Consider the following 11,814-nt stretch of genomic DNA (forward strand, 5'->3'; position numbering starts at 1 on the left):
GGAGGACAAGACAAGGCTGCCCTCTTATCGCCAATTCTTTTTGCCCTTGCCATAGAACCCTTTTGCCATCCTGATTCGCAACAATCCTGAAAAAGGGGAGTGGAGATGGCTGGAGTTGAATATAAGGTTAAACCTTTTTGCGGATAATATCCTTTTGACACTCGCACAACCACATATTTCCATTCCTAATCTTATATCTCTTCTTGACGTCTTTTCCTCTCCCTCTGGATTGACTCAATTGGGGAGAATCCTCAGCCCTAAACATTACCTTATCAGCTGACGTACTGACTGCTCTACGAACTAATATCGCACTTAGATCCATTCAGTATTTAGGTATAACCCTTACACTATTATACAAAACTTTACATGAAGCTAATTACATATCCCTTTTCCACACCATTAAATCTCTATTGCGATCCTGGATCCCATTTGGATTGTCCTGGTTTGGCAGAATATCGGCAGTCAAAATGACTTTACTTCCAAAACTTACCATTTTAGGACTCTCCCCGTCGCAATACCCTCTTTTACTCTCAGGTCCCTACAAAAAAGCATGAATTCCTTTATTTGGTTCTCCAAGAAACCACTTGTTCCCCAGTCCACTCTATACCGCCATAGGAGGGAGGGTCGCATCGGCCTTCCCAACATTTCTCATTACTATCGGGCGTGTCAGCTTCTTCCCCTAATCTCCTTACATATCCCATATAGCGCCCCCCTCTGGACCCTTCTGGATATCACTGACAGCTTCCCTGTGGCTGTCTCTGCGCTGTCCTGGCTACCACCTCGTCTGATCTACGCAATTGAATCCACTTAAGCACAACCTTAAAATCTGGGACTCAATTAAGTATTCCAGTTCCCTGATGTCACCTTATGCTCCTTTCCTGCCCATCGCCTCTCAGCCCAGCGTTCGATTGGTGGATTGAAGCAAGATACAGGATCCTCCTCTATTATTGCTTGGGCATCTCTTTTTGAACATAGAAACATACCCAGAGAGGAATGGTTTCACTTCTTGCAACTGAAGTCCTGAATTACCCCTCTTTTTAGGGAGAAGTTATCTAACCCCCCACCCCTTTGACGATTTTTGAGCACATATGTTTGCACTGTCCTGGTGGTCCTACGCTAATATCTTCCCTATATTACCAGCGCAACAAGCTCCCACACTTCTCGAGACAGTTATGTGAGGAAGTTGGAATCAGGTTTACCAGGACTGCAGAATATTGGGAGAGCCTCCGTTCTGACCTGCCTAAATGTTCCAATTTGGAGGTGGCCTATAAAGTAATGATGCAGTGGTACATGGTTCCATCAAAGACCACACATATGCACCTGGTTCTTGCTTTAGGGGCTGCCGGATTAAAGATGATATGCTGCACATATGGTGGACTTGCCCATTCGCATCTTTCTTTTGGTCCAAAGTTTTCCAAATGTTAAAAACACTTTTCAAGAAAAACCTTCCTAAAACCCTGTGGACTGTGCTTCTGCACGATTCGGTATCCAGAATCTACAGAAACCTGCATGCTTTAATGCATTATATCTTATTAGCGGCCAAACTGACCATAGCCTCCAAATGGAAAAACACAGTAAACTCACCCTGCACTGTCCCAGCATGTTGCACTACCATTCAGCGAATTATGCCACCGAATGTTCTTTTCCGTTTCATTTTGTATGCTCTTTTCTTCACAATGTTCACTTCTTAACGCACTATTACCCTACTAGCTTTGCTGGTATTTTTGCTGTCTTATTGGCTACTACCTTCACTTTGATACATGTCATGTATATCCTACAGTTGGCGCTTACATATCTTATTTTTCTCCTTGTTAATCTAAGGCTTCCGAATCTTTCCAAAATTACCTTCTAATGTTTTATTGGCCTCCTCATTGTTTGTTAGTATCACCAAGTATGATAATTCTTATCCCTGGAGTTCGTCCATTCTCGTTCCATATGTCTAGATCGTTGTCTATATGTACGATATCCAATTACCTTCAGATGGTGTGAAGTAGCTACTTGGGGCACTGTAATGCTGGTAACCGCTGAGAAATAATCGTTGATTAATGGATGCCTCAGTATTGAGGCATCCATTAATGAAAGAGTTAAGCTTTTTCAGACACCAGATCCCTTTCAGGAATCGGGTGTCTGACAGTGAGAGTAGAACGGTATTTACAGCTCTTGCCGTCACTCTGACAGCAGGTATAGATCGGAAAATCCCGATGTATACCGGCTTTTTTTCCTAACGTTTCAGCAATAGAAACATTTAGCTACATGTTTCTATTGTTGAAACAATGTTGCAGGCTTCTTTCATCATTGGGATCATTGTGGGAACGATCAGAAGCCTTTAGTGATATCTGATCCTGAAATGCTGCAGGATCAGTGTCACTAAGGTTATAATTGGCTGTTCTTAAGTTTAAAGCAACCAAAACTGTATTAAATTATCAAGCAGTAATAGTGAGATTCATTCACAATGACTGCTTGAAATAATTAAATAAATAAAATAAAGATGTAAACATTTTTTTTTTAAAGTGGTGTAAAAAAAATTATGAATGTAACAAATAAACATTATATATTTAAATATCATTTTATACCACCATTAATATAAAAATTAACCCCTTACAATGCAAATGTGCAGCTGAGCAGCAGATTTATTTTTCACCCTAAGTGGTTAATAGTTTTTTATTTAAATCCCTGATGACAGTGATTTTCAAAGTATGTTGCTGTCACTAAGTGTGACACTTAGTGACAGTGACATTGTATGCCAGATGACCACTTTTAGCCTTAGCTTTTAGAGAAAAAAAAAAAAGATTAAAATGTTAGGTTTTAGTTTTAGGCTGAGAAGTACAGAAACACTTCGAAAATCCTAGGGATTTGTTTTTTCCAAATAAAGGACAAACAAATGAATGTATTTAATGAATTTTCTAACAAAAATACTACAAATCAAAACTGGGGAAAAAGTGGTTTTCTTTAAGTTTTTTCCTCAATTGTAATATTTTAATTTGTCCTAAGTGAGGCATTAGGTACACGTGTTATATAAATATATAGCCCTATCTGTCCTCTAAAAAAAACAACATATACCGTATATACTCGAGTATAAGCCGTCCCGAATATAAGCCGAGGGTGGGAAATGAGGCAGCTACTGGTAGATAGATACCAATAAAATTACATTAATATTTATTTAAAAGAAAAATAACCTAGCTCTGTAAGTGGAAAAGGGGGTACAGGGCTACATATCATGTACTACGGATCATTTAACCCATTCATGTTAGCAGAGGATCATTGTAAATGTATTGTTGCAGGCACTCTATATGTACATGTACTATATACTACATATAGAATGCACTGAACAATAGATTTACAATTATCCTCTGCTAATATGAATGGGTTAAATGATCCGTAGTACATGATATGTAGCCCTGTACTATGGATCATTTAACCCATTCATGTTAGCAGAGGATCATTGTAAATGTATTGTTGCAGGCACTCTATATGTACATGTACTATATACTACATATAGAATGCACTGAACAATAGATTTACAATTATCCTCTGCTAATATGAATGGGTTAAATGATCCGTAGTACATGATATGTAGCCCTGTACTATGGATCATTTAACCCATTCATGTTAGCAGAGGATCATTGTAAATGTATTGTTGCAGGCACTCTATATGTACATGTACTATATACTACATATAGAATGCACTGAACAATAGATTTACAATTATCCTCTGCTAATATGAATGGGTTAAATGATCCGTAGTACATGATATGTAGCCCTGTACCCCCTTTTCCACTTACAGAGCTAGGTTATTTTTCTTTTAAATAAATATTAATGTAATTTTATTGGTATCTATCTACCAGTAGCTGCCTCATTTCCCACCCTCGGCTTATACTCGAGTATATACGGTAATATGTGTTGGTGCGCTTAGTAAGAAAGTATATTACTGATGAGGAAGAATCACACCGCAAAAATGTCAAAAGTGCGTCAGTCATTAAAGAACATAAACTAAAAACAAGCTCAGTCATGAAGGGGTTAACTACTTACTTTCCTGGAGAAAATACTGCTCCAGCTTCCGTCCCTTATGTGATCTATTTTGAAAGGGAGAACTAGAGATCAAATAGACAGATCCTGCCCTTTAACCAACATCAAGTGAACAACTTTGGTCATGCAACCAAAGCTGAAAAAAGCAGCATTTTTCGCCAGGAAAGGTAATTTTAGCTATTCTAATGCTTAAACGTTCTTAAGGATAAATTGGATGGTTATGGTAGAACACAGAGAAAGGAAGAGACGGAGTAGATACGTACAATCCTGGTGTTTTTCTAAAGCAAGCTCAAGTTTTTCTTTCATCTTCTGCAGGTTGCGGACCTGTTCTGCATAATCTTTGGAGGGGGGAAAAAACAGAATGGAAAAACCAGGAGAGGACAAAGTGGGAGAAGCAACAAGAGACAACATAAAAGACCAAACAAAAAAATTATTAAATCAGTGGGGAAATGGCAGAGAGACAAACTTCCAGCATAATTTCACTTATTGTGAGACACCACTAAAAGTCTATACATAAAAAATACAATGGTGTACAATATTGTGTTGTAAATGGCCATGCTTTTCTCTCGGGTTTAGATACTTACATTTTTTTTTGTTTACCTTTTTAGTATAGCGAAAAACAGCTGTTATTACTCCCTATGGTTTCAACACCTGATTTGTAAAATTCTTGCAGTGGCAGCTGCTGGTAGGAGGGATAGCCAGGGTGCCCTAGGCCAGGTATACTGACTACTTCTCCCAAGAGCCCTTTACCTACCCAAAGTCTGTGAGCAAGATTTCCAGAGTCAAGGAAACAGCACTGTTTAGATAATAAAGAAATTCATGTATGCATTGTGTGCAGATTTTCTCTCACTTCCTGTCTGGTAAAAGAGTTATCAATGTAACAAGGAAAAGTTCACTAATAAGGAAAAGTTCACTAATAAAGTCCTAAATTAAAGTAAAAACCTAATAGAGGTTCTAATTGTTCCTTACTCTCTACACTAGAAAATACATTCTGACCAGATTTACACTTCAATGTACATGTAAGCCTTAACTGAATGACATGTAGTTTGCTGTGTACAATAATTAATTGCCATTTAAAAGTCAATTGAGGAACACAGGATTCTTGAACAAAAGGATTATACTGCCATCTACAGAAGGACTGGTCTTTGGAATACAAAAAAAAAAACTGTAGGCCAACCCATAGGCTATAAGCACTCCCATGAACAGCATGCTTCAGTTTCGTGACAAAGCAGTATCAAAAGCAAGGGCCATAAGAAAAGGATTTTATGTATAGTACAAAAATCCATACAGGATTATTGAACATCTGGGACATCCAAAAGCAGTCCATCTGAGGAGTGGGCAACACAGGCTAGCAGGTCCTACAAGAACAAGGAACTTCATGAAGCATAAAGGAGAAGTATTGGGAGAGTGAAATATACACTTCCCAATACTTACAGCCGATGTGGGAAACTGCAGCTGTCACATGCTGGCTCTATACCAAGAGCTGAGCGATCCCATAACTGCCAATATCTCCGCTCACAGTCTCCTCCCTGCAGAGAGCAGTGACTGTCAGTCAACGCTCCCCACAGGAATTTCCCCTTCCCTTGTCTGTCCCTCCAGTACTCACTGGGACAGACAGGGGAGGTGCACAACTGGCCCAGGCTCTAGAGAGACATCCAGCTGTCAATCAGGCAGCCAGATGGTTCCATCAATATTGTTGGGATCTTTACTGGCTAAAGCGCGACTCTGTGCTGTATTCAGATAGCAGACAGCTTGCCACAAACCATGCAAATTTTGTCACAGGCCTCATCACAAACCACAGATCATGTTGTGGGCAGGAAAATGGGTATATGTACAGTGGATATAAATGGTCTATACACCCATGTAAAAATATAAAATTCAGGGATGCACAGATACCGTTATTGGTGCCGATACAGGGCATTTTCATGAGTAATCCTGAAAATGCCCCAACACTAAACACCAATGCTGGTGCTTTACATTTTTTTTAATTGAAGCGGCTGCCCTGAGGTCCCATGCTTGCTGGGGACCTTGGCAGCCTTCCTGTGAACCACGCGCTGCCTGTTTACAGCACCAACCTGCACATCTCCTCCTTCCTGGGGAACCATGTTGCGCTGCTTACAGTGCTTCTGCAGCCCCAAACCCACCCGCGAGACCCTCCACAGCCCTCCAGAGACCATCTGCTAGAGACATCAGGCCAGCACCCAGGAGCAGCACATCATATGAAGCTTTATATTATTCGGCATTGCTCTATAATGTATTGCTAGGATTTGTAGACCTCTATATCAGATGGTATAGATGGGGAGGACAGTGGCGTAGTGGTTAGCATTTCTGCCTTGCAGCACTGGGGGTCCCTAGTACGAATCCCTGCCAGAACACTATCTGCAAGGCGTTTGCATGTTCTCCCTGTGCTTTGCGTGGGTTTCCTCTGGGTACTCCGGTTTACTCCTACACTCCAAAGACATGCTGGTAGGTTGATTGGCTCCTGTCTAAATTATTATACAATATTATATTTTTACAGGAAACCCATTTTAGAGCTGATAAAATCCCGACGTTAGCTAATTATAGGTTCCCTACTTCCTATCATGCCCCTTCGCCTGATTCTAAATCCAAAGGGGTCAGTATGGTTCTATCACGGTCCCCCTCCTGGTCCTACGTTGATTATGCAGATCCTGATGGTAGGATGCTTTGGTGAAAGGGGACGTCCAGGATCATCGTGTAATGCTTGCCACCCTCTATGCCCTGAACTCTGGACAGATAGGCTTCCTTGAAATATTTTGGTCTCGGTTGGTTGCTTTTGCTGAGGGGGTCTGGGTTCTTAGGGGAGACTTCAACCTAGTTCTGGACCCTCATCTTGACTCCTTGAGGGGAGTTTCTCATCTTACCCACTCACAGCGGAAACGTCTTAAGAATTCAATGTTTGATCTCCAACTGATAGACCCTTGGCGCATCCTGTACCCGGTTGATAGGGATTATACTCGCTTCTCTCTACCCTACCTATCATACTCTCTTTTGGCTCTACCGTGCTCTCGGATCACTCCCCCATTCACCTGTGTCTACGGTAGGGCCCCGATACACGTCCCCTGCCTACTTGGCACCTGAATGAGTCGTTCCTCCAGGAAACGGCATTAGAGGCTGAGTTACGCATGAACAAGCATTTTTTCCCCCGAAAATAGTTCCCCCACTCAAAATCCGTTGTCTTTGTGGGAGGCGCTCATTAAGATGGGGTCGTTTCGTAAACGCCAACGTACCCGCTTGGTTGAGGATCTATACGCTAAACTTAAGACATTAGAACTACGCCATAAGACGTCTCTAGATATAGATACTTGGGCTGCCCTTGCCAAAACCAGATCTGAACTTATTATGCTTTTAATGGGTAGGGTAAAAGCACAACTTTCAAAATCACGTAGTTCATTCTACAAATTCGGTAATAAATTTGCTAAGATGCTGGCCAATGCCTTGCGAGATGCACGCTCTTGTCCCGGGTCCCGGGAATGTGCAATACGCGAGTACTTTATTATTCCAGTTATGAAGCGTCTGTCGGACTCCGATAGCTTGCTGCTGGAGGATCCCATTACGGGAGAGAAGTTCGAACGGGCTCTAAAAACGATGAAACCCGGTAAGGCCCCTGGCCCTGATGGGTTCACGTTGACCTACTACAAACACTTCCCTGACACCTTGGGTCCTCAATTTTTCGTTGCCTTTAACTCGATTCTGGAAGGGCTGGTTCCTCCTAGGGACTCTGAGAGCCCAGATTACAGTAATCCCTAAAGAAGGTAAAGATCCCACCAGTTGTGCAAGCTATCGCCATATATCGCTCTTAAATGTAGACCGTAAGCTTTTAACTCGGATACTTGCCTCTAGACTTCTTCCGCTTGTGGGTGACCTCATTGGCCCTGACCAAGTGGGCTTTGTGCCGGGCCGTGAAGCAAGGGACAACACCATCCGAACTCTGAATATCATTCGATTGGTGCAGGCTTGGTCAAGACCCCTTCTCTTACTGTCGATTGATGCGGAGAAGGCCTTCAACCATGTTAATTGGACCTTCTTGTGGGAAACATTGGGCTATGTGGGTCGGGGGACCAATATGCAAAACTGGATAGGTGCCCTTTACTCTAACCCGTCTGCGGTGGTCAGGGTCAATGAGGCTCTCTGAACTTCTTTCTATATCCAATGGGACCCATCAGTGTTGTCCCTTATCCCCCCACATTTTCAAACTTACTCTGGAACCTCTCATACTGACAATTAAATCTTCTCCAGACATCAGAGGCCTGGAGGTTGGCTCGAGGCACCACAAAATAGCCGCATATGCAGATGATCTTCTATTCTATATAACACGCCCAGAGGTATCTCTCCCCAAACTTTTGTCGGAAATGTCGATTTACGGAACGTTGTCGGATTTTAAGAAATTTTGTTTTAAATCTGAGGCTCTTAATGTATCTCTTCCAGAAATCCAATTGAGTCGTCTTTCCCTTTCAAATGAGCAGACTCTTATATTAAATATCTAGGGGTTATGCTTCCATCAGATCTTCATAGAGTCTTTTCCCCGAACTTTCTGCCTCTCCAACGTCGCATATCGGAGGATTTACGGGATCCTGGGATAACCCCACGTTTACATGGTTTGGGCGAAATACGATTTTGAAGATGACAATCTTGCCCAGGCTATTATATTTGTTCCAGACTCTCCCGGTTTCGATCCCTGCGACCTACCTTAAACAAATACGGTTGGTTTTTCTTTCCTTCCTGTGGGCTAATAAACGGGCCTGAATCCGCTGTCAGATCTTGTCTGGGCCGAAGCTGGCAGGTGGTATGGGTTTTCCAGACCCCTTTCTTTATTATAAGGCTGTCATGCTGGCTTTTGTGGTGGATTGGTGCTGCAATGCACAACAAAAATTGTGGTCGCACTGGAGCAAGATGACTTTCCTTATCCCCTGTGGGGACTCCCGTGGATACAACCTTCTTTGCCCCTTTCGCATTGGAAAAACTTGTTTGTTCGATGCGGGTTACTAGTGGCATCTTTGCCTTCTCTGCCCTGTCTCCGGGTCCCCTCTCCAACGTTACCACTTGTGGGTAATCCCCACTTCCCCCTGGCTTGCATAATCCACTACTGAACGCTTTAACAAATGCTGACCACTCTAGGGTTCACCACTTTGCAAAAGCTGCAGGCTGGGAGTCGCTGCCGCACATTCCTACACCTCACCTATTACACTAGAATGCAATGCAGATTGCAGACCTTAACTCCATTAAAGATAGGAGTACCATTTTGAGACCTCTGACAGACTTTGAAAAAATTAGTATGAAAGCTGTCCCTACTAAGCATACTCCGTCGATGCCGTCTGTGTGCCCCGCCAAACGATGTACCTCCGTATTTTATCAGGCAATAGATCTAGGGATGGAGCTTAATCCCTCCCAGATTGACCGCATGTTGTTCTTTGCTACGAAATCATCTATTACAAATAAATACCAGGAGGCGGGATACAAGCGGCTGACCAGATGGTACAGAGTTCCTTCAGTTCTTTATTCCATGTACCCTACCTCCTCATCGTTTTGCTGGTGATGTAATGCTAGTGTGGGAACCCTAAAACATATTTTTTGGGATTGTTCAAAGATCACACCCTTCTGGCACAGTGTAGCTGACCTGATACATACTATTACAGGGATCAATTTGAATTTTAATGCATCGGTATTCCTCCTCCACCATAGGCTGCTTTCGAGGAAAGTGTACAAGCGCTCCTTATTGATAGACTCAGTGAATGCGGCGAGGGCGTTTATCCCTGCTTTGTGGAAGAACTCTCGACCCCCTCGGTGGCAATGGCTGCGGAAGCAATATAAGCAGCCACTTGATGCAAATACACCTGGATTACAGGGCATGACCACCAAATATGTGCCTGCATACCATAGTGACCCCAACCCCTCGAACATAGAGAAGAGTGGTCAGCACTAATAGCATGCAGTCGGGATGGAGGCATTCCTCACACTTGAACAAGAAACACAGGAAGGTGGCATTGTTTGGAAAAAAATAAAGATTCTAAAGGGCAGATCTTCCTTAAAGAGCATAGAGGACGGGGCAAGGAGTTTATAAAATATCAAAGATGAACACATCTCCAACGATCTATCAGGGTTAAAGTAGTTGGGTGGCCTAGAGACAATGGCGGAGTAAGGTGTGAGCACCTGCAGCTCCAGCACCTCACCTTATTCAGCATGGACTGAGAGAGACTCGATTGAGCAAGATTGAATGATAGAGCAAGATCACTGAAAACTTACTGCATTGATCCCTGCGAACCCCGCTCTGGCCGAAAAGATGGGGAAGAGCGGGAAAAGAAAGAAGACACCGCAGATGTCGGAGTCCACGGACTTGGCGGTAGATATTGGGGCTTTCTTCCGTAGAGCGAGCGGAACGCTCCCCCGTGGGTCACCTGACGCCGACACGGGGTCAAGCGGAAACACGTCCCCATCCTTCTGTCAGGGGGAGGAGACGCTACAGAGCCGAGCTGTCCTCGGGAGAGGTCGGAACCGAGCAGCGGCGTTACTAGCGCTACAGACTCCCCTGCCTCCCCAGTGTATCCACGGGGATCCGGGGGGTTCCCCGGCCGTAAGAAACAAGCTGGAATCCGAGGGGAGATCCTAGAGAAGGTAATAATAAACCGACTGGACCGTTACTTAAAAACTCTACCTACAAAAGGCGATATGGAGGGCGGATTCAGACGTATAGAAGAGCTCCATAAATCAGGTATGGAAGAATTGAGAACTGACTTATTAAGCTTCAATAATAGAATTGATGTGATTGAGAAGCTAATGCAGCCCATGGTTGATGGTCAAAATGAGATGCAGGAGAGCATAAAGACTTTATATAATCAGCTTATAAATGTATGAGCAACCTAATGAACATAGTACAGAGCATATTGAATATATACCTGGATAAACCAACAATGGAACAAATAGAAATGGTCAGGGTATATAGAGTATATGGTCCCCTAATTCAGGGTCGAACAAAGGATGTAATATGTAGATTATGTTCGCTCCAACTACGCCAAACGATAATGCAAAGATCAAGAGAGCGGGGAGATATAGACTTTGAGGGAGCACATATCTCTCTGTATCCAGACCTCTCTCGTAGGACCTTAGCAAAACGACGAAATTGAGAGGCCGGAATTCAATATAGGTGGGTATACCCATATCTTTTAAGTGCCAAGAAAAACGACAGATATGTGACTTTGAATACACTAGGATACCTTGGACACTTCCTGTCACAAATGGGTCTATCATATATACAAATAGAGAACTGGCCAGACCACCCTAGATAACTAGAGTACATATTCTGCATAAAAATGGTAGTAGGGGAGGGAAGAAGACACCTCCATATAGACCATCTAGTACCTCTATAGGTCCCACTATAAGAACCCCTCAGAAACATGTACAGTACATCCCCCCACACATAAACCTGGTAGAATGGTTCATTGTAACCCCAAGAAGTCCGAGGGGGGTCTCCATAGTTCTGGGTCCATAGTCAGTTGGAAGGAGGCTAGCCCCCAGGCTCCTCCAACAGCACCAGTGACGGTTCAGTCCGTCACACACAACACTTACATATATCACATATTTTCACTTGAATCAATAACCGGTGGGAAGATAGAGGGATTAACAATTAGTAGAAGGTCACGAATAAACAATCACAAGAGGTAGGTAATGTATATCGCATACCCCCTCCAAGGAACTAAAAGAATGAATCCCTTGTAAGACACAACAAAATTATTTATTTTTTTGGGGGGAGGGGGGGAATGGGGGTCAATAATA

General features: G+C 43.0%; 1 long non-coding RNA gene across 1 annotated transcript in view; it reads right to left on the reverse strand.

The window, feature by feature from the left end:
• Window positions 1-11,814, reverse strand: part of LOC108802094 — a 92,905-nt gene that overhangs the window by 62,865 nt on the left and 18,226 nt on the right. Inside the window, exon 2 of the long non-coding RNA XR_001942195.1 lies at window positions 4,290-4,364. This is a non-coding gene — a long non-coding RNA (uncharacterized LOC108802094). The remainder of the gene's footprint in view (window positions 1-4,289; window positions 4,365-11,814) is intronic.

Source organism: Nanorana parkeri, unplaced genomic scaffold (assembly GCF_000935625.1).
Source record: "Nanorana parkeri isolate BGI_ZX_2015 unplaced genomic scaffold, ASM93562v1 scaffold2656, whole genome shotgun sequence".
Classification (NCBI taxonomy): Eukaryota; Metazoa; Chordata; class Amphibia; order Anura; family Dicroglossidae; genus Nanorana; species Nanorana parkeri.